This window comes from Anastrepha ludens, chromosome 6 (genome assembly GCF_028408465.1).
Source record: "Anastrepha ludens isolate Willacy chromosome 6, idAnaLude1.1, whole genome shotgun sequence".
Classification (NCBI taxonomy): Eukaryota; Metazoa; Arthropoda; class Insecta; order Diptera; family Tephritidae; genus Anastrepha; species Anastrepha ludens.
In genome coordinates this window covers 95,050,739-95,077,453 of record NC_071502.1, presented here as the reverse complement: position 1 = coordinate 95,077,453, position 26,715 = coordinate 95,050,739, and the positions used below count along the sequence as shown (strand labels likewise).

Sequence of the window (26,715 nt, the reverse complement as noted above, 5' to 3'; positions counted from 1 at the left end):
TTTGTGGTGAATGGGAAAAGTGAGCCAACCAAACTGCATATATGGAGATACTGCGAATGATAATGCGGAGCACACCTTCTTTAAATGCGAGAGGTGGAACGTAGAGAGAACAGATCTGCAACGAGCTATTGGTGTATTTACACCTAAAGGAATTATCGAGAAAATGATGATAGACGAAGAAAAATGAAATGCCGTCGCAAATTTTGTGGAGGATATTATACGAAAAAAGAAGCACGAAATGAAAAGTTATGCTGAAGAGCATTGAACATAGGTTTTTCACAACAGGCTACTCTGGACGCAGGGTGAGTAAGCAAGTGTCCTTCTTAGGACGCCGTCTTGGCCCTCTACCTCGAAGCAATGCGGAAGCAGTCCCGGGGTGGAGCGAAAAATCCAAGAGAAGAGGAGGAATATTTTTAGTGGAATCACCACACACGTAGTAGCGACGGTTACTATATGGTGCGAAGGCATTTTTAACCCCCCAAAAAAAAAAAAGTTAACTGTAATAACAGTTGTCAATAGAAAAAAACGTCCCATTTCTGGCCGCAGCTTAAATGTCGAGTGAGGTAGAGCATAAATCCAAGAGTATTAACCCAAATGTGAAAAAATAGTTACTAATCTAACCCCTTTTTTTTGTGCTTCCCTGCATGTTGCTAGCCTAGTCTTGCTATCCTTTATTCGATACAGAGGTGGCGACATCCTGCTCTCAATTAATTTGACAGAGTCAGCTGATTTTCTGACGTAATATATAATTAATATCACCAAATCACTAATACTTTCAAAAATCGATTATGGCCTTTCAATATACGGTAATTGTGCTAATTCGCATATCAGACTCTTACATGCACCATACCATGCTGCCGCAAAAGGAGTATACGTGCGTTCCCAACGTCACCAGTCAGAGCAGTTCTAACCGAAGCCGGACTACCTGAAGTCTCGAATAGGGCTGAGTACAATACTATGATGCTATTACCTAAAATTCTCCATTGCCGGAATCAGCTCTTATTCACTCAAATTAACTCTGTTTTGCTCCATGCACGCAAAACAGGAAATGGACATAATATCAACACCAACATTAGTAAAAACAGTGTGTAATCCACCTTTTATGATTCCTCAATCTTCATTCATTTCCGTTGTTCAGAATCACAATAAAAATAAAACCAGTTCTAACGAATACCAGCAAATATTTCGTGAAGCCTTACAACCATACAACGAGGGCTAGGAAATTATATACACCGATGGATCGAAATCTGATACCAGTACAACGTTTGCTGTCACAAACACACTTGATGCCACCATTACCGTCGGTGCTCTGCCAACACACTGCTCAGCTTTTACAGCTGAAGTAGCTGCTCTGCATGAAGCAGTACTGTACACCTCTCGTAAAGATGCCAAGCATATTATATGCACAGATAGTAAGTCTTCAATAGACGCCATTCTTAACTTATCAAACGAATGCCATCTCATAAACAAATTCCGCCAAAATCTACTTCAGTATAGCTCCATAAAAGTAATGTGGGCACCTGGACATACAGACATTAGAGGTAATGAGATTGCGGATAAAAGAGCCAAAGAAGCTGGCACCGAACCTCTTCTTCTTTTCGATTACCTCACAAATGCAGATATTCGTAAACTCTGCAAAAAACAGCAGCACGTTAAATGGCAAATAGAATGGAGTAAATACCAGCACAGTAAAAAATGATGGTTTATATTTAATACCAGTTTCTATTGAATTTATACAATTTTGGAATTAAATTTGATTTTTAATTCTAAAAAGTTTTATTTTAAGACGATGAAATATTCTTGCAATTATTTTAAATCCAAAATGGGTTTAAAACAAAACTTTAATTGGTGCTGATCCTTGCGTTTTTGAAATTTAATACCTATTAGATTTAACGTAAGGCCGAAAAAACATTAAATTGCTCTCTTTAATTTTTTCAAGCTATGTTGGTTTCAGTTTAAGTTTCAATTATATTCAATTTAAAATTTATTGGTTTAAAAGTAAAACCAAAAAAGTATTCAAAAATTTTCTCACTCTCAATTAATTTTAATGTACTCTGAACTTTAGTATTATTTGCTTTGAAGTAAAACCAAGAAAGTATTAAAAAAGTCTCTCACTCTCTGTCACTCACTCACTCTCAGTGTCATTTTTTCCACTATTCTAGAAGCATGTTTTTAAAAGTGAAATACCACGCGAAAATAATCAATCCTGAAAGCGAGGAGTTCTCGGTGGATAAAACAATTGCATCAAGTAAGTAATCGAAACAATTGGTGAGATTTTATAAAATTTAATGGTGTTTTTTGGCAGTTGTACAACAATTAAATATTGATACTGAGTATGCACTAGCATTTAGAGACCGCGACGGAGCTGAATGAATGATGATTTCCAAGAAATTATTCGCCAATATAAAGGCTGTAGCTGTTTTTTATTGGAAATATACGAAAATTCGCCAAGGAAAGAAGCATCAGCTGTTTCAAGCTTAAATCATAAGGTAAGTAGCAAATGAAGTGTAAGAGACATTTTAGTGTTAAAAAATTCAACAGGATCTGGAGAACTACATCAGAAGTGGAGATTTCTCTAGTATTTTTGAGGAATACAAAAACCCTAACACTTTGAGTGATAGTTCCCGACGTACCTTAGTGCGTGAGTCTACGAACTTTTTACGCCAGCGTTGTGGAAATCACCCCAAGCGTGAGGAAAAAATTCCACTAGTCGAGTCAATAATACGTCTTTTTCCTGCTTATAAGATTACCAATAGCAAGTTTAGAGGAATTGTAAGTATGCGTAACATTGTGTTAATACGTAAAAATACCATCTGATTTTAATTAAACTCCAAAATCATTTTAGGATTTGTTCTTTAATCCAGAGAACAATTCAGGTTATTTAGTGTACTTTATAGATTCAAAAATGTTTTTACTAATGCCATGTGGAATTATAGAATAAAATTTCAATATGTATTATTATTTCACTTATGTATATAAGTTTATGTCATTTTAAATAAAACGTAAATATTTATTTAAAAAAATTTATTTTGTTTTTTGTTTTGAGGATTCGTCAACAATGTACTAAATCTACTACAATTTTGGTTTGGATTCAATTCCTTTTTTGGAATTAAAATATCATTCAAGGGTTTACTTTCAATTCCAAGAAAGTTCTACATTCAATTCAATTTTGGATTAACTTTAATTCTAATTATTATTAAATTTATTTCAATTCTCGGATAAAGTCAAAACCATTTTAGCTTTATTTTTAAACCCTTAAAAGTATATAATTTAGTCTCATTCTTGGTTTTTTAAAGAGAATATTTTAATTAACTTCTCTCTCTCTTTTCTGAAACCGGAATGGTTTTAATCTTATACTTTCTGGAATTGTTATATATAAACACCAAATTGGTATTAACATTAAACTAAAATTTTTACTGTGAGCATTTCTATAAAAACTGCAACCCCGATGATGCACGATCGACCTTTCCTGTAAACCTGCCAATCAAAAATATAAAAAAATTTTGTTAGGCTATTGCGGCGACCTCAACCTCACAGCATCTCACCTCCTCGACGACTGCCCACAGCAACAACACATCAGGACAGCTCTATTTACTAACACTAAACCTTCTGATCATTTTAAATTTATTAATGCCACCAATGTTAATATTCTATCGCAATTCGTATCTCTATGTAAAATAAGCATATAATCTAATATCCTCACATCAGCTATAAATATACACATTTATACATCTTTCTATAGTAAATATTATTACCTAAGTATGTTAAAAAAAATTTTTTTTATTTTTTATTTTTTGTAGCCGGCGGCCCTGGCAGCCAGTGCTTTAGATTTAAGTGTAGCAATTATTTATAATTGTTTCTCTTTAAATAAATAAATATAATACGTGTATTCATTTTTATTGTTATTCCCTTCCAAAGTCGGGTTCTTTCTTGTCTATTCTGTCTAGTTACAGCACAGCCAGAATTGCTCTCACATCTTGAAAATTATTAATTATTTTTGTTTTACTTGGTTGTAATAAACCCAGGTACAGTTATTAGATAATATCACTACAACTGCTGATTGGATTTTCGCAATTTACAATATTAAGTCTCAAAATTAGCCTCACAAACCAAAGTTTGAAGGTTTAACCCTCCGTTGGGCACCAGGATCTGGCCAGACATTTTCGAGTTTGGATGTGAATTTAACATATTTCTATAATAGATAACGGCATGCGCTTCCAGGTCGCTTCGTAAAATTTAATTTTCTAGCGGTTTATGGATATGACCTTTTAAAAAGAATCCTCGAGAAGAACGAAAAAAGGTCTGACTCGAGTGCCCAACCGATGGTTTTAGAAAAGGTGTTCAACTTAAACTTAAACTTTGTATTAACTTCTAATAAAAGACAATAAACTTTTTTGAGTTCTAGAGCGCAAAAGCAACAACAAATTTATGTTACTTTTTTTTTGCTGTAGTACTTCAACTGTTTCCATATATGTACATATGTATGTATGTATGTATGTCCAAGCACAGCTCAAGAAAAAAGAATAATTCATAAATATTTTTACCACTTTTCCATATTTTTAATTTTTTAATTTTAAATATGCATAATTTTTTATAAAAGTATAGCTCACTGGTGCTTGTAGAACATGTCCCACTGCTGCGCTCAACGTTATTCTGCACTTAAGTACTTCCTGTGGATCTGCAAGTTAAACCCATTGCTGCTCAGAGCGTTATTTGGTTGAAGGAGATTGACCTTTGGAGACAACTTCCTGTAGGACATAGTAGCATCTTGAAGCAGATCTCCCTTTCCTTCTCTGTTTTTCGCACTGACCTCTCCATCCGTAAACTATATTTTGAGGGTTGTGCTAGGGCTATCTATCCGAGCAGGCAAGATTGGAAGGAGGGGAGAGTCGGCACGGATATAGGTACCTCTGTTTTCACTGACGGATCCAAGATGGAATCTGGAGTTGGAGCGGGGGTTTTCTCTAAATCAACCAGCATTTCGGCCTCCTTTTACCTGCCGGAAACGAGCAGCGTTTTTCGAGCAGAGGTCTTTGCGATCCTGCAGGCAAGCAAAATACTTCAAGATCGCTGTTGGGAGGTAGGCATTAATGTTTTTTCCGATAGTCAAGCTCCAATCAAGGCCCTATCGTCGCCGTCTTGCAGCTCTCTTCTGATGAACTCATGTGAGGAGGAACTCAAACGTCTCGAACGTGCAGGAAACATTTCCCTTATCTGGGTTTCTGGGCACAGGAATATATAGGGAAATGAAATTGTCGATGAGCTTGCCAGAAAGGGGTTGGCAGAACTGGTTCCAGCTGTCCCCTTCTCAGGTATCGGTGTCCTCTTGACCGCTGTTAAAGGAAAACTACACAATTTCTTTCTAAAAAAAAGCGCAAGACAGATGGAGGTTCGTGTGCTATTTCGAAAACATTATGGCCTCAATACGACAGAAACAGGACGCTTAAGGTGATGGGGATCCCCCGCCATTCAATTTTCAAACTCATTGCGGTGTTCACTGGTCACTGGGTGATCGGTACTCATGCGGAGAAGCTTGGAATTCCGTACAACCCCTATTGCAGAAGCTGTGGGGGTCCTGCAGAGAAAGAGACTGTTGAACACTTTCTCTGCACATGTCCGGCTCTGGCGGCTAGACGCTTGAGCTTCCTTAGCGTGCCCTTTGGGAATGACTTGAAGAAATTCTCCAGCCTAGATCCCTTTTCTCTCCTCCACTACATCAACAGCACTGGTTGGCTGTAGCAGGTTTTCTCTTCCCAAAAATTTTTCTTTTCACAGGTAGTGGTCCGCATTATGGTATCACAACGGCATGTAAGTGCTACTTGAAGTGTTCCTGGGGTACTCTTGCCATCTTTCCTACCTACCATAGCTCACGGTCTAACACAATTATATCCTTTCTTACGGTCCTTTCGCAAGTATTTGTGGCGAATGGGAAAAGTGAGCCAACCAAACTGCATATATGGAGATACTGAGAATGATAATGCAGAGCACACCTTCTTTAAATGCGAGAGGTGGAACGTAGAGAGAACAGGTCTGCAACGAGCTATTGGTGTATTTACACCTGAAGAAATGATCGATAAAATGATGATAGACGAAGAAAAATGGAATGCCGTCGCGGATATTATCCGAAAAAAGAAGCGCGAAATTAAAACATATGCTAAAGATAGTAAGTGAGTGTCCTTCTTAGGACGCCTTCTTGGCCCTATACCTCGAAGCAATACGGAAGCAGTCCCGGGGTGGAGGGAAAAATCCAAGAGAAGAGGAGGGATATTTTTAGTGGAATCACCCCACACGTAGTAGCGAGGGTTACTATATGGTACGAAGGCATTTTTAACCCAACCTCACCGCCAAAAAAAAATAAAAATAAAAAAAAATAAAAAAATCCAACTTTAGAAAAAATCCACCAACTCTTTGTCTCAACCCCACGGTTTTTAATTCGAATTTCTAGAAACAGTTTTGCTATGCAGTTTTATACCTTCTTAAGTTTTAGTATAAGAAAGTGCGAGTCTGAATCTGCTAAAAATCTGGTTAATTTTTTATCACATTTTTCACTGACGGTGTTGCGCATTTTTGCCAATAAAAATAAATTTCGGACATTTGGACAGTTGAATCAAACATACATTCATTAGATCGGGAAGACTGTATATTTTGACTTATTATAAAAACTTATATAATATATATGTATGTATAGGTATATAGGTATACTATGCAATAAAACCTCCCTTGGGCGAACACCCACCTTCAGCTAACTTTTGCCCGCTCAAGAGAGCGTAATTTATTTCGCTGGCTAAACCTGAATATGGGGAAAAATGTCCCCAAAAGGAAGTGCCCTTCTAATAGAGATGCCCGTTAGGAGAGATTACACGCTGTATATAACCATCTGTATGAATGCATGAATGGATAAGTAGAGTTCCTCTTACTGCATATTACTTACTTACTTTTATTTTTCTTACTGACGCTACAACTTATTAAAACACAGGCAATGCACGCAACCTACACAATTCGAAATAAATAAATGAGCAATAGAATGAAAATATGTTTGCCCAACTGTCTGGAAGCAAAACATTCTTCTAGCTCTGGCTAATTACCGTATTCTAAGCTCAGGCATTCTCAATTACTTATTCAATTTTTTATTTCATGCGTGTACTTAGTGACAGGCAGCGTGGCCGAGCGGTCTAAGGCGCTGGTTTTAGGCACCAGTCCGAAAGGGCGTGGGTTCGAATCCCACCGCTGTCAATATGATTTTTTGTTTAAATTTAGAAATAAACATCTCGTTTAGATGACAGCGCTCAACGTGTTAAGGAGCGCTCACGAAAAGGTTATATTTTACTAAAACGACGCAAAAGGACAACTAAATAAAAGATTTTTAAGTATTCCTCTGATTTGTTGCTCGTTATAGGAACAACTTGAGAAGGTTCTTGTTTTAGAGGGTTTTTAGAGCTAAGTTATTTGCTAATTTCAAGTAAAATATTTTATTATATACAGAGGTGTTCTCAATAATAGCAGCCCAACAAATTACAAAGTTTTCAGTATTTGATTATTTTTCATATATATTAAAAAAAAAAATTTTTTATAAAATTATCGTTCATACTACAATCAAAATCATATCACTCAAAGGTTCAAAATTAGTACGAAATTTCCAAAAAAACATATGAAAAAATATAGAAAAATTGACAAACAAATAAAAAAAAATTCTTAAATATTTAAATTTTTTTATGGGAATCTTTTGAAAAATGTCGATTAAAAAAATTTTATTTTTTAAGAATTTCTTTTATTTACTTGTCAATTTTTTTTAGTTGGTGACCTTAAAGTTTCGAGTAAGCAGTTTTATAGCCCTTCGAAGTAAAATATTTTATAATATGTATACACAGGTGTTCACAATAACAGCAGCGCAACAAATTGCAAAATTATACTACAACAAAAATCATATAACTCAAACTTTCAAAATTAGTATAAAATTTCCAAAAAAATATAAAAAAAAATTCTTAAAAATTTCCTACTTTTTTATCGGAATCTTTAGAAAAATTGACGAAAAAATAAAAAAAAACATTTCAAAAATTTTAATTTTTTTTAACGGAATCTTTAGGAAAAAATTCTTAAAAATTTCAATTTTTTTAACGGAATATTTATAAAAAAATTCTTAGAAATTTCCAATTTTTTTTTATCAGAAAAAAAATTATATTTTTACGAAGAAAACTGATATTTTTACGAAATATCGAAATTTTTCTAAAGACTACGATAAGAAAAAATTAAAATTTTTAAGCATTTTTTTCTTAAGATTCCGAAAAAAAATTGAAATTTATGAAATTTTTTATTTCTTTTTTTTCAATTTTGTTTAGTTGGAGACCTTAAAATTTCAAGTAAGCAGTTTCATATCCCCTCCCACATTGTGCGTTCGAAGCTGCTTACAAATTCCTTTAATTTCTTACGATTTTTTTTCTTGCTGGTGAAGCGCATTTTCTCGATGCACTACAGCGTCAACAAATCAGATATCAACACAAATTTTGAGGTACTTTATATTATTATTATATCAAAACTGAATATCCTACAAAGCTGCGTATCCAGAATCTTCCGGAAAATATTTATTAAAAAATTGGAAATTTTGATGAGAATTTTTTTTTTTTTTTTAATTTTATACAGCGTGAAAGTTAGTCAGTTGGGCTCAGTAATTCTAGTCGTTGGGCTCTTGAAAAACTCGCCGAAGATCAATTAGCAAAATTTCCGTATTTGTCTGAAGAGCAACTCGAAGCCGGTCATTACAGCCATTGAAAACAATCGTTTGGTGCGACCTATGGGCTGGAGGAATCAGAGGAATCATCAGCTCATATTTCTTGAAAAACGAGGCTGGCGCCGATGTAACAATGAATGGCGAACGCTATCGCGCCACGATAAACAACTTTTTGATGCCGGAAATTGAAGCCCGTAATCTCCACAACATTTGGTTCCAACAAGGCTGCGCTACTTACCATACAGCCTGTGAAACAATGCATTTACTGAGCCGTAGTTTCTCCAAGAAAAATGCAATTTATCTCTAGTCACTGACCAGTGGATTGGCCACCAAGATCGTGTGATATTACACCATTGGACTTTTATTTGCGGGGGTATGCAAAGTCTAAATACTTTGTGGATAAACCAGCTTCGATTGAGGCATTGGAAGCCAACATTACTAAAGTTATTCACGCGATACCGACTGAGCGAATGACTCCAGCGAGTAATTCTAAATTGGTGTTTACGGAGGGTGGAATCACGGTGTCGACGCAATTGCGGCCAGCATTTGAAAGGGATTGGCTTTAAAGAATAAATGTCAAGAATGGTTCTACACTAAAATATTGAAAATTGCCCAAGCAATTTGAGTTTTCGGTGTTTTGTGTCAATTTAAAATCCGATTCCTCTAAATTGATCACTTTTATCAAAATTTTTAAATTAAATTTGCCAAATTTTTTGTACTAAATTCATGAAACTAAATTTTAGTTTTGGTACTATGTACTAAGTTTCGGATACCAAATATTTTGTAGTAAATTTTTAGTATTCTATTTTTAGTACTACATTTTTAGAACTAAATTTTCTCTCCTCTGTTGAAGTTCAGTATCAATTGTATAACATATTTAATAACAATGGTACGAGACTCATAAGATTTTTTGTACTAAATTTGTATTCCTAAGTATTTAGTACTAAATTTTTATTCCTAAGCATTTAGTACTAAATTTGTATTCTTAAGTATTTAGTACTAAATTTTTATTCCTAAGTATTTCGGACTAAATTTTTATTCCTAGGTGTTTAGTACTAAATTTTTATTCCTATGTATTTAGTACTAAATTTTTATTCCTAAGTATTTAGTACTAAATTTTTATGCCTAAGTATTTAGTACTAAATTTTCATTCTTAAGTATTTAGTACTAAATTTTTATTCCTAAGTATTTAGTACTAAATTTTTATCACTAAGTATTGAGTACAAAATTTTTATGCCTAAGTCTTTAGTACTAAATTTGTATGCCTAAGTATTTAGTACTAAATTTTCTTTCTTAAATATTTAGTACTAAATTTGTGTGCCTAAGTATTTAGCACTAAATTTTCATTCTTAAGTATTTAGTACTAAATTTGTATTCCTATGTATTTAGTACTAAATTTTTATTCCTAATACTAAATACTAAATTTTTGTTCCTATGTATTTAGTACTCAATTTTGTCTCCACTGTTTAAGTTTAGTATCAAGTTTATGGTACAAATTTTTTAATAACAATGGTACCAATCTCATAAAACTAAATTTTTAGTACTAAAATATTTGTGCTAAATGAAAGTATTAACTTTTGGATACCAAATTTTTAGTACTACATTTTTAGTACTAAAATGTGTGAGCTAAACGAAAGTACTAAATGTTTAGTACTAAGAATTAAGCCATCAAGCTAAATTTTTAGTACTAAAATGTTTGTGCTAAATTAAAGTACTAAGTTTTGGATACCAAATTTTTAGTATTCCTAAGTATTTAGTACTAAATTTTTGTTCTTTTTATTCCTGCGTATTTAGTACTAAATTTGTATTCCTAAGTATTTAGTACTAAATATTTAGTACTAAAAATTTAGTACTAAATTTTGTCTATGTCAAATTTATGGTATACAGTTTTCAATAACATTAGTAGGAAACTCAAGAAACTAAATTTTTAGTACTAAAATGTTTGTACTAAATTAAAGTACTATATATTGGATACCAAATTTTTGTGTACTAAATTTTGAGTACTAAAATGTGTGAGCTGAACTAAAGTACTAAATGTTTAGTACTAAGAATTTACTCCTCAAACCAAATTTTTAGTACTAAAATGTTTGTGCTAAATTAAAGTACTATGTTTCGGATACCAAATTTTTGTGTACTAAATTGTTAGTACTAAAATGTGTGAGCTAAACTAAAGTACTAAATGCTTAGTACTAAGAATTTACTCATCAAGCTAAATTTTTAGTACTAAAATGTTTGTGCTAAATTAAAGTACTATGTTTCGGATACCAAATTTTTGTGTACTAAATTTTTAGTACTAAAATGTTTGTGCTAAATTAAAGTAAAGTACTATGTTTCGGATACCAAATTTTTGTGTACTAAAATTGAGTACTAAAATGTGTGAGCTAAACTTAAGTACTAAATGTTTAGTACTAAGAATTTACTCATCAAACTAAATTTTTAGTACTAAAATGTTTGTGCTAAATTAAAGTAAAGTACTATGTCTTGGATACCAAATTTTTGTGTACTAAATTTTAGTACTAAAATGTTTGTACTAAACTAAAGTACTAAGTACTAATTTTCGCATACTACATTTTTAGTACTATATTATTTATTATAGATATTTAATACTAAATCAATTTGAACTTTCTTTGCTTTATTTTATTATATTTATTGTTATATTTTATTTAAAATCCGATACCCCTAAATTTATCACCCTTTATGTACATATGTATATTATAGCTTGCAAACTATCGATGTATAGATTTTTCTACTTCTTTGCATTACTTTGGTTTTTTTATTTTATAGTAGAGAGCTTATTTTGCACTCACGCAAAGCATTTGGCTTGGAATCAGAATATGGGTTAGCAAATTGCGTAAAATTCAAAAGCCATTAAATTTCAAAGAACAAATCCGTTTAGTTCTACTTTCATTAGTGATGGCGGCTCTAACGCAAATTAATCCCAACGAGGGTGGAAAATAATATTATAATTTGCCAGCTCTGATGTATGTATGTATATACGAGAGGCCAGCAATGATTAATCACCTTCACAACCATCGGAAGTCAACATTTGGCGCGTTGTTAGTGCGATGATGCCGGCTGTGCTGGAAAAGGTGATACATACACAAATTATAACAAACTTACAAATGATTGCTAATTCTATGCATACATTTTAAATCAATTATTCAATAATTTTTAATATTTTATTTTAAAGCTTATCCCTTAAAATATTCAAATTAATAAATTTTTAAATTTAACTTTAAATATTTAATCGACTAGCCGGATTATTGGGAATTTCAATGAATATTTTGAATTTTATTTCAAAGAACAAACAAGTTTTATGTCTCTAAAAAAACAAAAATTTAAAAATAAAATGTGAATTTCTCTTTCATTAACAAATTTACGTATCTTATTTGCTAACGCTCAATTATCGCATATCTACCTGCTAACACACGTACAAATATATACAAATATTTGCTGTCTCAAACAATTAATTACGGATTCTTTACTATTTACAAATGCTCTTTGTTCATAAACAATGCCAAGCAGTAATGGTTTTGCAGTGAAGTAGCACATTTGTCAGCTGTGAAAATATAGGTAGCGTGGCCGAGCGGTCTAAGGCGCTGGTTTAAGGCACCAGTCTCCTCGGAGGCGTGGGTTCGAATCCCACCGCTGCCAGGAAGTTTTTTTTTCATTTAACAAATATGTTTTAATTTTTTTTTATCATTTTAACTCCCAATAAAATCTATTTTATTTATTTGTATGCTTTAGAAAAAAATGAATTCCACAATTAACTAGTCGAACTAGATGCATAAGTAGACGTTGCCCAGCCACATTCCCAGGCAGTCGTTTCCACGTTGCCGGAACGAACCGGATTTATAACCGGGCAAGGAGTGTCACTCCAGCAGCATTACCCGTAATTGTAGAGGGATTATTTATGCTGCACAACAACAACGTTGCACTGCCCAAATTTCTAGTAATTTATTTTTTCTTTTCTAATTAGTTTCTACCGACTTGTCGCAACAGACAAAAGTCGGGCAACTCTCCACTCTTTCGTACAGTGCAAAACAGGTGATTGGTTTGTATGCAGCAGTACTCGTACCTTCATTTTTTCATACCTATGCGTTTTGCACGAGTTGTCAGTCGAACGAATTTATTCTGTCGCAGCTGCTATCAAACACATACATACAACAGGTAATATCCATGGAGCAGCTGATTTAATCTTTTTCTATTCCTTTGCTCACTAAATTGGCAATCTTTGTTCGTGATTTTGGAAGATTAAAAGCAAAACCAAAATACATTGATCATGTTGTTGTTGCTCTACTGCTACTATTCCTTTAATGTGCCTTGACTGATAGTTACGCCCTGCGTCATTACTTACCTAAGTTGTGTATATGTACATACATATATAGAAATGCATTAGGGAGGAGTTAATTTTTTGTGTAATTTTTCTTAAATTGTTGGCAGATACATTCATTCATACAAACACCTAATTTCACGTTTGGCTGTTGTTAGTGTTTTGACTCATTTCAAAGCGTTTTCATAGCCTTCTAAGGTATCTTATGTAGTTTTATGTAACTAGTAACATTTGGGCAACTAAGGTAACTACTTAGTTTTAGTGATGTACAATATTTGGTGGTACTAAATGACTTTCAGCAACGAGCTTCCAATGTGGGTGGTTAAGTCGTGCGGGTTTTTATTCTTTATCATTCAAATTTTTATCATTTTACTTTACTACTGCAGTTAAAAATAAGTTACAGACATGGAACTTTAAATCTCTGATACATACCAGTGGCTCAATAAAGAACTCGGACAAACTTTAGTTAAAACTTTGTATAAAAAACACTGCTAAAATAAAGGCAATTTGAAACAAGATTCTTCGATTTCTAAATGCTTTATTTATACAATTTAAGAAATAACAAAAACATAAGATAAGTCGTGTGCACTTCTTTTACAATAACAAAAAACTTTCAAAATGAGGAGAATTCACGCCAAAAAAAAACTAGGGTCTGTCAGACGCACGCACGGTAGAAGTGAAACTTCTAAGTTGGTTGTTCCATGCATGGGAGCCCCGGTTTAGATCTCTCCCCCCTCTCTCGTGTTAAATTCAGGTTTTCATATTGTATTTTTTTTTCTATATCACTCCACATAATTTTGTACTATTTATTTTTGTTCTTATTAGCTTCAAATTTGACACTTGGGTGCAGTGTTGCACTTGACGCTGACATTTCTTTGCACTTCCAGTGGTATTTTTTGCCTACTTTTGGCGCGTTAATCAATTTGCTTTGATCACCGAAACGGTTGAAATGTCATTTTACAACCTTCTACTTCAACTATCGTCACTCGTTTGCCAAACGCACTCATTGTATCGCTTCGTCTCCTCCATACCTACCATCTATTTACTTCACAGCAGTTTCTTATTGCTTTCCCGCTTACACACATTCAATCGGCGCTTTATCTGATACTCACACACAGCACTCATTTGCACGGGCTATGGATATCTATAATACCCGTTGTCGGTTGTCGATTGTCGGTTGCCTGCATGTCGCCAGTCTACTTCAATGCTTACTTGTGTGCTATATACATTTCAGAATAGGCGAGAGTGGGAAGGAGCAGCTGCTCCTAGGCCCCGCCCATTTGACGGATTTCGGTAACGCTCCGAACTTATCGTTTCACTCGCCTATTTTCAATCTGCCTTGGGGCCCCCGACGCGCCTAAAGAAGTTTGACTTCAAAAACTTTCAAAATGAGGAGAATTTACGCCAAAAAAGAACTCGGACATGGAAATTAATTTTACTTTAAAATCCAATAAAAATAAAAATTAATATTTTGTGGGAAACCCTTTGGATTTGGGTGTTTGGTGTCGAAATTCTGTATGTACAAAATTCTAAAAACAAAATTCTGCGTTTTAAAATTCTGTTTTTTAAAATTCTGCTTTTTTAAAATTCTGCTTTCTAAAATTCTGCTTTCAAAATTCTGTATTACAAAATTCTGTATTAAAATATAATGTTAACAATGTTAAAGAGGTAATGTAATTATTTAATTTATTATTATTATTATTTTTTATTATTATTCGAGATATTAAATAAAAAATAATAATAATAATAATAATTTTTTCTTCAGATTCGATAGAATCCACAGTATTTTTGCGTCGAACTCCTTTCGCGTGGGCGGCCTTCGGCCGCGCTTCAAAAAAATAACCCTCATCAGTCCAACTTCGGCTACGCTATTCACCGTATTTTTGCGTAGAACTCCTTTCCGTGTTAAAACCATTGAGGCCTTCCAGCTTTTTTTTTATTCAATATCTCGAAAACTAAGCGAGATATCAAAAAATTTTACTCATTCATTTCGTTTTCTTTTGTCGAGTTCTATAAGAATCCGCCATAAGATTGCGGCGCCACGGAAACAGCAGAATCCCCTCGTACATATGTACATACCTACATTAATTATGAATAGTTGATAACAGTTATACATTGGTATGTACATATGTTTGCAATCAAATATTACCTGGAGATGAGAACTTTGACTCTCTTGTATGACGAAAATCACAAAACTTGAATAAAGCAGAATTTTGAAAAAGCAGAATTTTAGAAAGCAGACTTTTAAAAAGCAAAATTCTAAAAAAGCAGAATTTTAAAAAACAGAATTTTTTTGCAATTTACAGAATTTTGTCATCCAGAATTTTGTAATACAGAATAATGACACGCTCCCTTTGGATTTAATAACAGCATTTAGTCGTTTCGGCATTGACTCCACCAAATTTCTGCAAACGGAAGGATCAATTTTTGCCCATTCGTCCTTAAGAGCAGCTTCCTTTTTGTTTGAAATTTTGTGATTTTTGAGTTTATTCTCCAAATGCGCCCATAAATGCTCAATGACGTTTATATCAGGGGACTGTGGTGGAGTTTCGAGCACTTTCGGGCAGTTATACATCAACCACAAGCGAACATCAAGCGCCTTATGCTTGGGGTCATTGTCTTGGTACAAATAAAATTGTTCCTTTATACCCAATTTTTCAGCACTTTGAATTAAATTTCTTTTTAAAATTGAAAGATATTGCTTGTGATCCAATATGCCATCAACAAAACAAAGATTTCCGGGTCCGGAGGCGGACATACACTGACCCGCCACCGTGTTTAACAGTGGCACGCAGGTTTTTCTCTTTCAGCTCCTCATTTGGCTTCCTCCATACATACGACTGCCCATCTGATCTGAATATGTTGTATTTGCTTTCGTCGCAAAATATCACATCTTTCCAGAATTCAATGTCCTTATTTTTATAGATTTTTGCAAAATTAATTCGTTTGTTTTTATTTTCCTTACTAATGTAGGGTTTTTTTCTTGCGACTCTGCCATTGAGGTGTTTTTTTTTCTTAGAACTAATCGCAAAGTTTCTGGATTGCAGTCAATTTCAAGATGTTCTTTAACTTGTGTTGTAAGTTTTGGAGCACTTAAATGAGGATTTGCTCTGACTTGGTTTACTATCCACCGCTCGTTAGCGTCCGTACAAAGCTTTGGCCGTCCTGTTTTCACTTTGTTTTCTACAGATTTTGTTTCTTTAAAGCGTTTTATGGTGTCACATACAGTTGATCGCGGTCGATTTAAAAGTTTGCCGATTTCACGCATGGTTTTTCCATTTTTATGTTGCTCAATAATTATTTTTCGCACCTCCACCGAAGTTTGGCCACGTTGTCGACTCATTTCACAATAAAAAATAGTTTAAAAAAACTAAAAACACGCTTTTATTGCCAATCGAACTAAAAAGTATAAAATAAATTTTAATGACAAAGAGACCTACATATAATGAAGTAATAGCAAATCGAACGATCAGTCATAGTCAACTACCTCAGAACAGAATTATAACAAAAATTAAGATACAAATAGAGTAATTCAAATTAGAGTTAAAAGCGTGGGATGCATTTTGCTTCACTTTCATAACCTTCTGTACATAGGTAGTTGCCAATAGAATGATTGTAATATTTACTATATCAAGCATCCCACGCTTTTAACTCTAATTTGAATTACTCTATTTGTATCTTAAATTTTGTTATAATTCTGTTCTGAGGTAGTTGACTATGACTGATTGTTCGATTTGCTATTACTTCATTATAGGTCTCTTTGTCATTAAAATTTATTTTATACTTTTTAGTTCGATTGGCAATAAAAGCGTGTTTTTTAGTTTTTTTAAACTATTTTTTATTTTCTACTTTTTAGTTCGATTAGCAAAAAAGCGTGTTTTTTAGTTTTTTTTTTTAACTATTTTTTATTATGAATGAAAATTATTGTTATCATTGCAGTCAGTGAATTAATGATTCGATATATTCGAGTTATATTTAATTCCTTTCTTATCGACTGTGAGTCTAAAGCTATGCAGTTATCGGTCGTGATAAAGAAGTAATCGGGATGAAGAACTTATTTCGTGGAGGGAGCCTGAGAAACGGCTACCCCACTCCTGAAACGGAGAGGAAAATTATTGTTTTCATTTAGTCAGTGATTTATAGTCCTATTTGATTGTGTTATATATAATTCCTTCTTTACCGACTATATGTCCAAAGAAAGGCCAGCATTGGCCTTGACACAGAATAGATACTCTCAGCACAGAAAAAGGAGACCGTGGATTATATTGACAAAATCAAAACGAGATGTAAAGTTCCAGTTTGGTTTTTTTAGTTCATTTTTGTTGTGAATTGTACTTTAATCGATAAAATTTTATAAATGAAATTATGGTCATGATAAATTCCTTCTTTACTTGCCAAAATTTTGTTCCGTAAAATAATTTCAAAATTTATGTTTTGATTATTTTATTGTAATTAACAAAATTACATCTTATATGAACATTGAATAGAGTAAATTTGCGTGTATGAGACTTGTAGTATCTACGCATGTATAAAGACTATACAAAGTGAGAATGCAACTACCCTGAAAACGTTTTAGCCTTCTATTCGTACTGCAGTGCCGCGTGCCCGAGCAAGTTCGAATTCGAAAGAGTAAGTCGTAGACTCCCGAAATCAGTAAGAGTAACTCGGAGAGTGCAGGCATGCGCAGACCGCGCGTTAGCTCTGTCTTTCTTACTCTTCTACAGACGATCTAAAAAAAACAAAATATTAATCCTGGCAATCCTAATAAGGATAATGGAAAACTTTTATCAAATTATTGCATTGTCATCGGTCCTTGATAAATGTGCAAAATTCCATGCCGATCAGATTTTTAGAAGCCAGTGAAAATTAAGCTCAAAGATTCCGTTACATTCATTCATATATACATACAACCCGAGCTAATAAAAATGTGTTAAAAAAGAAAAGAGAAAATGCGTACTTGACACAATTTACTTCCAAAACTGTCGATCGTTCCTCAATTAACTATATATAATTTAAAAAATGGAATTCCCCCATTTAAACTGTCAGAAATTACGAAGTGATACCAGATGTCCGAGTTCTTTTTTGGCGTGAATTGTCCTCATTTTGAAAGTTTTTTGTTATTGTAAAAGAAGTGCATACGACTTATCTTATATTTTTATTATTTCTTAAATTATATAAATAAAGCATTTAGAAATCGAAAAATATTGTTTCAAATTGCCTTTATTTTAGCAGTGTTTTTTATACAAAGTTTTAACTAAAGTTTGTCCGAGTTCTTTATTGAGCCACTGAATGTACATATGAAATTTTTTCAAAGCTGTGTTAAATTTCCCTCTATTATATGTTTCATTCAGGTGGTTATTCTAAAAAGGTAATATTTTATGATTTTTATTAATTTTTATATTGCACTGCCTTTACTTTTTGCTAAGCCAATACCACATAACAAAAAATACATATATGCCCATATAAAGCGTTTTTCAGTAAGAGCGCTTCAACTTTTTTTTTTAATAAAACACAAACGGTTTGACTTTTTTAACTAATTTTTTGAAGTGAAAACTTCTTTAGAATCGTTGGGAGTGATTTGAGAAAAAGAGAAACGAAAAAGCGACCATCTTGGCTACGAATATTACATATAAACGTAGCGATGAACTAAATAACTTTTAGGCCAGCGCCGACAGCATGGCGCGATAGGCGAGCGGCTAGCAATGTGAGCTTCCTGTTCAAAATTCTTGGTTCGAATCACAAGAAAAAAAATTTTTTTTTGAAATTTGCATTGTAGGACATTTCTGATTATTTATTGAAAACAGTTTTTTGGCTTTTCTATTTTTGGTTTAGATACTGAAAGTCAGTTTAAGTGAATCGGTATAAATATTTCGTACATTCATTTTTGTGAGCGTGTAATTCTCAAAAGGTTTATTAGAAAATGTATTGACTAGGTAGTTTGTTGGTTATGTATGGTTATCGCTTCTCGGCCTTATGGCTAAGATCAAAGCGATCGCATAAAATCGCTGCAACCTTAGTTAAGGAGCAGCATGATCTTTTATTATATGATGCAAAGAATAATGAGATGACGCCCGTCGTGGTCCCGTTAGTTTGCGCTCAGCGAATTTGACAACCAGTTACGTGATTTTAGCTCCAGTATGCCCAGATTACCATTTTCGTAACTTGATTTAGCATTTTTTTTTTTTTCTTTTATTATTATTTTTTGTCTCGGAGTTTTAGTTCATTCCACATGACATTTTTCTAGCCTATTCTAATTAAAAGTAATGTTTATAATTTTGTAAAATATACATTTTTTAATAATTATTTAAATAATTCACTCAGTTTTATTTAGCTTTACTTTTTTTTAACATCTGGTGGCATTGCCCGTGATTGCCGGTGTTGTTGGTGTTCTGCTTTCAGCAGTAAAATCTCTCTCTCGCTACTGCAGAGTTGCCTAGCTTTGGATATAAAAACGCACTAAATGCCCATTTAAAGAAAATAAAACACGAAATTTTTATTGTGTTACTTAAAGAACTTTGTATGCGTGACAAATTGTCTGTAGAATGTGCGTTTTTTTTAAATAAATGTGTTATGCTTATGTACAATTTAATTTATGAGTTTTTTTTGTTAAGCGAGACTCTTTTATTAAGGGAACGACTTTTTTGCTATATTCGAAGTTATGTAACTAGATAAGGTACTCTTTTTGTAAAAATGTCAGTATGGTTGCGTTAGTATTTTCTGGTAGTTTGTTGCTTATTTTTACTATGAATACACCTCTTGAAGCTCTATTGGCCTCTGGTGACGATACAGCATGCTTGACTGCGCTTTGTATGTGTTAGTGCAGTCGGGTGGCGTCGTGTCACACATACTTGTTGTCGGTAAAAATCAAAAATTTTAGATATTAGCGTCAAGCACCCGACACGCACACATATAAAGTTCTTGTCAAACAATGCTTGACCGTCACCAGAGGCCATATGTCTCACTAAGGATTGATGACCGGAAGAAACGATTACACCTCTATGGTTTTAATTCGAATTCAATAAATTCAAAGGCTTTTTAAAATGTGTAAAAAGGTTTTCAATCTTAAGAAGAGTTGAGAGCGGGGCATTTAATATTTTTGCGTAGCCTTAAATGGAGCCAAAAATTAAATTTGCACTTTCAAATTATCAAATTTTATAAGAGTAAAAAAATTTTCATTAGCGCTAAAATCTTCTCAGAGTGGCCTTTTTTAAACTTCTTTTGTATAATAATACAGTTTTTTTTTAACCTAAAGTTTCGCTAGCCTTAAATTAAAAACAAAAAGAAACAAACACCAAACTTGAAAATTGTCGCATTTTCGGTATAAAAAAGCACTAAATTTATTGCGAAGAGCAAATGGTTGGCAATACTGCACAACTCAGCAAACGTGACGTCACGTACGCTCTGATGGGCGCATTCTTGTTTCTATCATTCTTGTTATTATATCTTATATCTAGCGAACCGTCACTCTCGAAAAGAGTGCGGGAATTTTTTATTTTTTATATATCACCCCGGGGGGGGGGGGGGGGGGGAAATGTCCCCCCGGGGAAAACGGTCTTGAAGCCCTCTTTATCTGTTCTTATCAGCTTAACATCTGATAGATCCTCCATCGGAGGACAACAAATGTTAAACTGATTTTTGGAAATGGGCGGAGTGTTTTAGGGGCTTGCTCCACCTCTGCCACGGGTTGGCCCGGTATTGCAGTACCGCCGGGATTTCGGCCCAAATTTTGAATAAATACAAGAAGAAATATGCTAATACATTTAGCTGTGGTGGGAAGAGACATACATTTTTATAGGAATACAAGTAGACGAAAATGGAAAAAATTTGTAAGTCTGTTTCTTCGGTCCGTTTGGGTATTTTTTTTGACAACATCGAAACCAAACATTTCGCACTTGTTACGTTAAAGCGTAACAACTCAAAATCTGAACATTTTCAGTAGAGACGAAAAACTGTTTCCGTAAATATTAATAATATATTACAAGGAAAAAAATATGTAATTGCACGATAATTTCATTAAAAGCAATATAACGGTTGTTTCATTCTTATTTGTTTAGTAGTTGCGCTAAAATAACAAATTTTTGAGTTGTTACACCGTTTGGTTGTAAACAGGCACAATTCAAAATGTTACACTTTATGTGACACAAATTTGTTCAATCACTTGGAGACAACTAAAAATGTAACTCTTTAGTTGAGACAAAAGAAGTCATTCTGAAAACAAAGAGAGAGTCATAACGGTTTTTTTAACGCAAGACTAGACAAACCACTGAACGATTTTTATAGTGGGTAGAGATGACCACTGTACATTGTTTTCTTGCAAAAAACAAAAATTTGGAAATTTTGAGTTGTTACGCTTTAACGTAACAAGTGCGATTTGTATCATATTTTATCTATCATAAACCACTCGTATCATTTGTTGAAATTGAAAACATTGAGGATGAATAATAATAAAATGAAGAAAACAAAATATGAACTTTATAGCAATATTATAATGAACCTCTAATTATCCCGCTCCTAATGCTGCTTTCGTCTTATTCTCTCTCAGTTTGTTTTACGGAAGGTTTCACTTCTATCGCGTCTAACCGTTAGACTGGTATTTTTTTTTTTTTTTATTATCGAGTTGAACATATACATTTAAGTATGAAATTCGATTTCTTTTGCATAATCACCGCGTGCACGTTTTACGAAGTCCAATCGTTGAACCCAATTTTCGACCACTCTTTTGCATAAATCGGCCGAAATTCCAGCAATTTCGCGTTCAATATTGGCTCTGAGCTCACAAATCGTCGCCGGCTTGTTACTGTAGACCACTGACTTCACATAACCCCAAAAAAAATAGTCTAGAGGCGTCAAATCACACGAGCGCGGCTGCCATTCGACCGGTCCATTTCTAGAAATAATGCGCTCATCGAACTTACTCTTCAACAAATCAATTGTAGCGTGTGCTGTGTGGCTTGTGGCCCCGTCCTGTTGAAACCACACGTCGTCTAAGTCCATACCATTCAATTGCGGCCAAAAATAATCGTTTATCATGTCGCGGTATCGATTTCCATTCACAGTAACGTGGCGATCGTTCTCGTCAACGAAAAAATATGGGCCAATTACGCCGCCGGCATGTAAACCGCACCAAACAGTGATTTTTTCGGGATGCAGCGGTGCCTCATGAATCACGTGTGGATTGCTTTCTGCCCAGTAACGCATATTTTGCTTGTTGACAAAGCCATTCAGCCAAAAGTGAGCTTCATCACTGAAGATGATTTTTTGGAAAAAATCTGGATTACGATTTATTCCAAAACGATTATTTTCATAAAAAATTTGCACGATTTGCAATCGTTGCTCAAGTGTCTAGCGTTCCATGATGAAATGTATTCTAATGAAGTTTACAAATGACAAGCGAAAAATAAAAAATATTGCGTCGTTCGCCCTCCCTATTGAAAAACGCTATACATACTATCGCTCCACCTTAATGTGCATACTTCTACCTACTCAGGCATTTAGTCAGCAACGCGATAATATGGCTCAATCGTACATTTGTTTATATTCTTTTGTTTAAACAATAATCTTTTTCTTTGCTTTCTTCGCCTGGCATTTTTCGCCGTTGACTTCTCATCCACTTTATGTGGCTTTCAGTTGAAAAGTAGGTTTGTTGATTGTGTTAAGTTAAGACTATACTTCACAGGATCATTTCTGTAGTCAGTCTTCATTTACTTTCAATGCAAAATGAAAGATTTCTCACCCGCGATGAGGAGATATATCGTTTTATCTGGTAGCGTGAGGTTTATGAACATAATTTCTAATTTTGCCCTATGGCATATTTAAGATTTTGTTTCTTCGATGATCGCTCGGTTCAAACGGATAAAACGACTTCTGAGTGGTGACCAAAATTAAAAACTTTTTAATTAAATAAATTCCAATGTATAAACGAGAACTTGTGTGACATAGTTTTGCTATGTTTCAAGGTACAATGCAAAAGCGCAGGGTATTTTTATTAATCTCGGCTCCAATAATTGTTGATTGATTATTTCGCACTTCTTACGTTAAAGCGTACAACTCAAAATTTCCAAATTTTAGTTTTTTTTTCAAGAAAACAATGTACAGTGGTCATCTCTACCCGCTGTAAAAATCGTTCAGTGGTTTGTCTATTCTTTCGTTAAAAAAACCGTTATGACTCTCTCTTTGTTTTCAGAATGACTTCTTTTGTCTCAACAAATTTGTGTCACATAAAGTGTAACATTTTGAATTGTGCCTGTTTAGAACCAAACGGTTTTTTTTAAGTTACGTGTTATTTCGGCTTATCACTCTTTAGTGTCATTAGGTAAGTTTATTTACTGTGTTATGTCGTATTGTTTCCATTATGATGATAAATTTGTTACTGTGGTCATTTTGTAAAAAAAAAAAAATTTCTTAATGTGTGCTTACATTGGGTAGTTAGTTATAAGTGTCGCAATGTAAAAGATGAGTTAGCAAACAAACATAATTGTTTGTTTGATTCATTGCACAAAATTACTATCATGAAATTAAAACTATATAAATATTACCCTCGCAGGTTATTTTATGAAATACCTATTTTTGTTGTTGCTGTTTCAATAACATGACGTGCCCAAACTTAGAACACTATGCCACTACAAAGGCTTTAATGGAAACAACCAATATAAGCGATGATAGTACTTTATATCCATTTAGCGGCAGTTCAGAGGACGATTTTTATTCGTCGGAAGTTACTGCGAGTAGTTCTTCCGAAATTTAGTCACAGGAAACAGTTGCTAAAAAAGATGTTCCAGATACAACTCCCAAAACAAAAAGCAGAACCGTCAAAAACTTTTAAGAAACTCTGGACTCTCGTACACATCACAATCTTCTTCCAAAAAAATAATAAAAGAAAAAAAAATTACAACCGCCGTGTAAAGAAAAGTGTCGTTTCCATTGCAGGGAGAAAATATCAGAATCCTCACGCACTGGAATCTTTAATAAATTTTGGTCCACTGGTGACTTACAGAGGCAAAGGGAGTTTATAGCTAGCCACACAAAGCCATTTAAACCCAAGTACAGGTACTCCTGCACTGAAAGTCTTCGCAAATTAAATAACGCCTTTTTCTTGGAAATAGACTCAACGCAAATTAGAGTATGCAAGACCTTTTTCAAAGCAACTCTTGATACGAGTATTAATAACAGAGTTATAGATACAGTCATAAAAAAAGGCGAACAAGGATTTGTAGAGATTGACCTTCGTGGGAAGCATAAGAACCATCCGACTGTAGGCACTGAAATTAAGAACAGTATAAGGGAATTTATAAAAAATACACCAAAAGTCGAATCCGATTACTTACACGCTCAAACAACACGCCAGTTCATAGAAAGCGGCAAAAGTATTGGAGATCTATTCATGGACTATAAAAAATTGCGAGAATCTGATAATTTAACTCCTGGAAGTAGAATTATGTTCTACAGGATATTCACAGAAGATTTTAATATTTTATTTTTTAGGCCAAAAAAAGATCAATGTGATCTCTGCCAATCGTTTTTAAATGAAATAGGAACATGCGTACTTTTATATATTGAAAATCTTCTACAAAAGTCAGTCAATGTTCAAGATTTAGACTTAACATTCTATTCCGACAACTGCTGTGGACAGCAAAAAAATAAATATATACTATTAATGTATTGTTATGCGGTTCAGAAATACAATTTACGAAACATTACACATAAATATTTAATTCAAGCCCACTCTCAAAATGAAGGAGATAATGTACATAGTATAAAAGAAAGACAAATAAAAAGGCATTTAGGTAGCAAACCGATATATATACCAGATCAATATATCACGTTAATAGCAACCGCCAAAAAGACTGGTCCACCATACACAGTTCACGAATTTTCGTATAATGAATTTTACGACCTCAAGTTACTACAAGAAGACAATTTTTTTCTAAATGATGCCAACCACAAAGTTAATTGGCGTAACATTGAAGTTCTGCGCGTGGATAAGGACAACATTGACTCTTTTTTTATAAAACGTCGTATAAGGACACAAAGTTTATAAAAGTCAATGTATATGAATGTCTTTTCTTTTATACCCCGGTAATTGTTATAATTTTTCAGAATCAATTTTTGTATGTGAATATTTATACTATTGATGATTAACCCTTTTTCGTTCTGAAAACATAACTGATTTTTTGTAAATTTTTAATTATTTCAGCCTACGCCCTCTTTATTTGGAAAATTTGCCTTTATCAGAAGTTAAAAAACGAGATATAGGAGACCTGGTCAAAAACAACATTATTCCAAAGAGTTTTTATGAGACATATTATAGGGTTATTCAATAGGTGCGCTTCAACTTTTTTCCGATAGGGAGGGCGAACGACGCAATATTTTTTATTTTTCGCTTGTCATTTGTAAACTTCATTAGTATGCATTTCATCATGGAACGCTACACACTTGAGCAACGATTGCAAATCGTGGAAATTTTTTATGAAAATAATCGTTCTGTTGCTGCTACTTTAAGAGCATTACGGCCATTTTACGGTCCATTTAACAAGCCGTCCCGTTTTGGGGTTATGTGAAGTCAGTGGTCTACAGTAACAAGCCGGCGACGATTTGTGAGCTCAGAGCCAATATTGAACGCGAATTTGCTGGAATTTCGGCCGATTTATGCAAAAGAGTGGTCGAAATTTGGACTTCGTAAAACGTGCACGCGGTGGTCATGCAAAAGAAATCGAATTTCATACTTAAATGTATATGTTCAAACTTGATAATAAAAAAAAATTAGTTAAAAAAGTCAAACCGTTTGTGTTTTATTCAAAAAAAGTTCAAAAGTTGAAGCGCTCTTACTGAAAAACCCTTTATAAAAACTTAATAGACACTTAATTTAAGTTTAATTCATTGATATTTTTTTTTTTAATAAGCAATAACTTTTGTTTCGAATTACTGGAAATGAATAAATGTTAATAATTTTTATTAAACATCAATAAATTGGCATTCCTGTATTTTATAAATAATATTTATCAATTCTAGTGAGAATTTTCAGTTAAACAGAGACAACTCAAAATAACACCACTAAGTGTATAAAAAAATTTCAGGAAAAGAGTAACAACTCAAAAATTTGTTATTTTAGCGCAACTAATTACTAAACAAATATGTAAGAATGAAACAACCGTTATATTGTTTTTAATGATACATATTTTCGTGCAATTACATATTTTTCCCTTGCAATATATATTATTAACCTTTAACTTGCGACGTGGTAGTAAATTTTACACTCTCTTTTTTTTTTTTTGCTCTCTTAACTGCTCTCTATTTCAATTTTATAACCTCATATTCTTAGTACCCTCATAGTTTAGCACGCTTTTATTATCAGTGTTATCTCGCTTATCGGAAGGAAGAGTAACGCGGAGAAATTAGACCGTCGGTGTAAAATTTACCACACGTTGTCGTAAATGTAGTATTTGCATGGACCATTTTTTACTACCACATCTTAGTTAACGTAAGTAATTCATAGAAAAAAAAATTACTACACCTCTACGTTAGCGTTATATTTTAATTAAAAAAATGTTTACCACTAGTCTTTTTATAAATTAGCTGTTCACATTTTAGTATTTTCTTAGGTAAAATTCCAATTATAAGTAAATAATGGCAAGTTCAAAAAATATGACCACAGAAGATA

At 33.5% G+C, this 26,715-nt stretch overlaps 3 non-coding genes and 1 pseudogene across 3 annotated transcripts; all 4 read left to right on the top strand.

The window, feature by feature from the left end:
• The first annotated feature begins 7,153 nt into the window (after nucleotides 1-7,153).
• Trnal-uag (transfer RNA leucine (anticodon UAG)) lies at nucleotides 7,154-7,233 on the top strand. The gene has a single exon. It is a non-coding gene; the product is annotated as a tRNA-Leu (tRNA).
• A 5,064-nt stretch (nucleotides 7,234-12,297) lies between these two features.
• Nucleotides 12,298-12,379, top strand: Trnal-aag (transfer RNA leucine (anticodon AAG)). The gene has a single exon. It is a non-coding gene; the product is annotated as a tRNA-Leu (tRNA).
• An 8,237-nt stretch (nucleotides 12,380-20,616) lies between these two features.
• Nucleotides 20,617-20,786, top strand: LOC128868973 (U2 spliceosomal RNA; annotated as a pseudogene).
• Nucleotides 20,787-22,717: 1,931 nt separating this feature from the next.
• Nucleotides 22,718-22,931, top strand: LOC128868987 (small nucleolar RNA U3). Its single transcript, XR_008455193.1, has one exon. It is a non-coding gene; the product is annotated as a small nucleolar RNA U3 (small nucleolar RNA).
• Nucleotides 22,932-26,715: the final 3,784 nt, after the last annotated feature.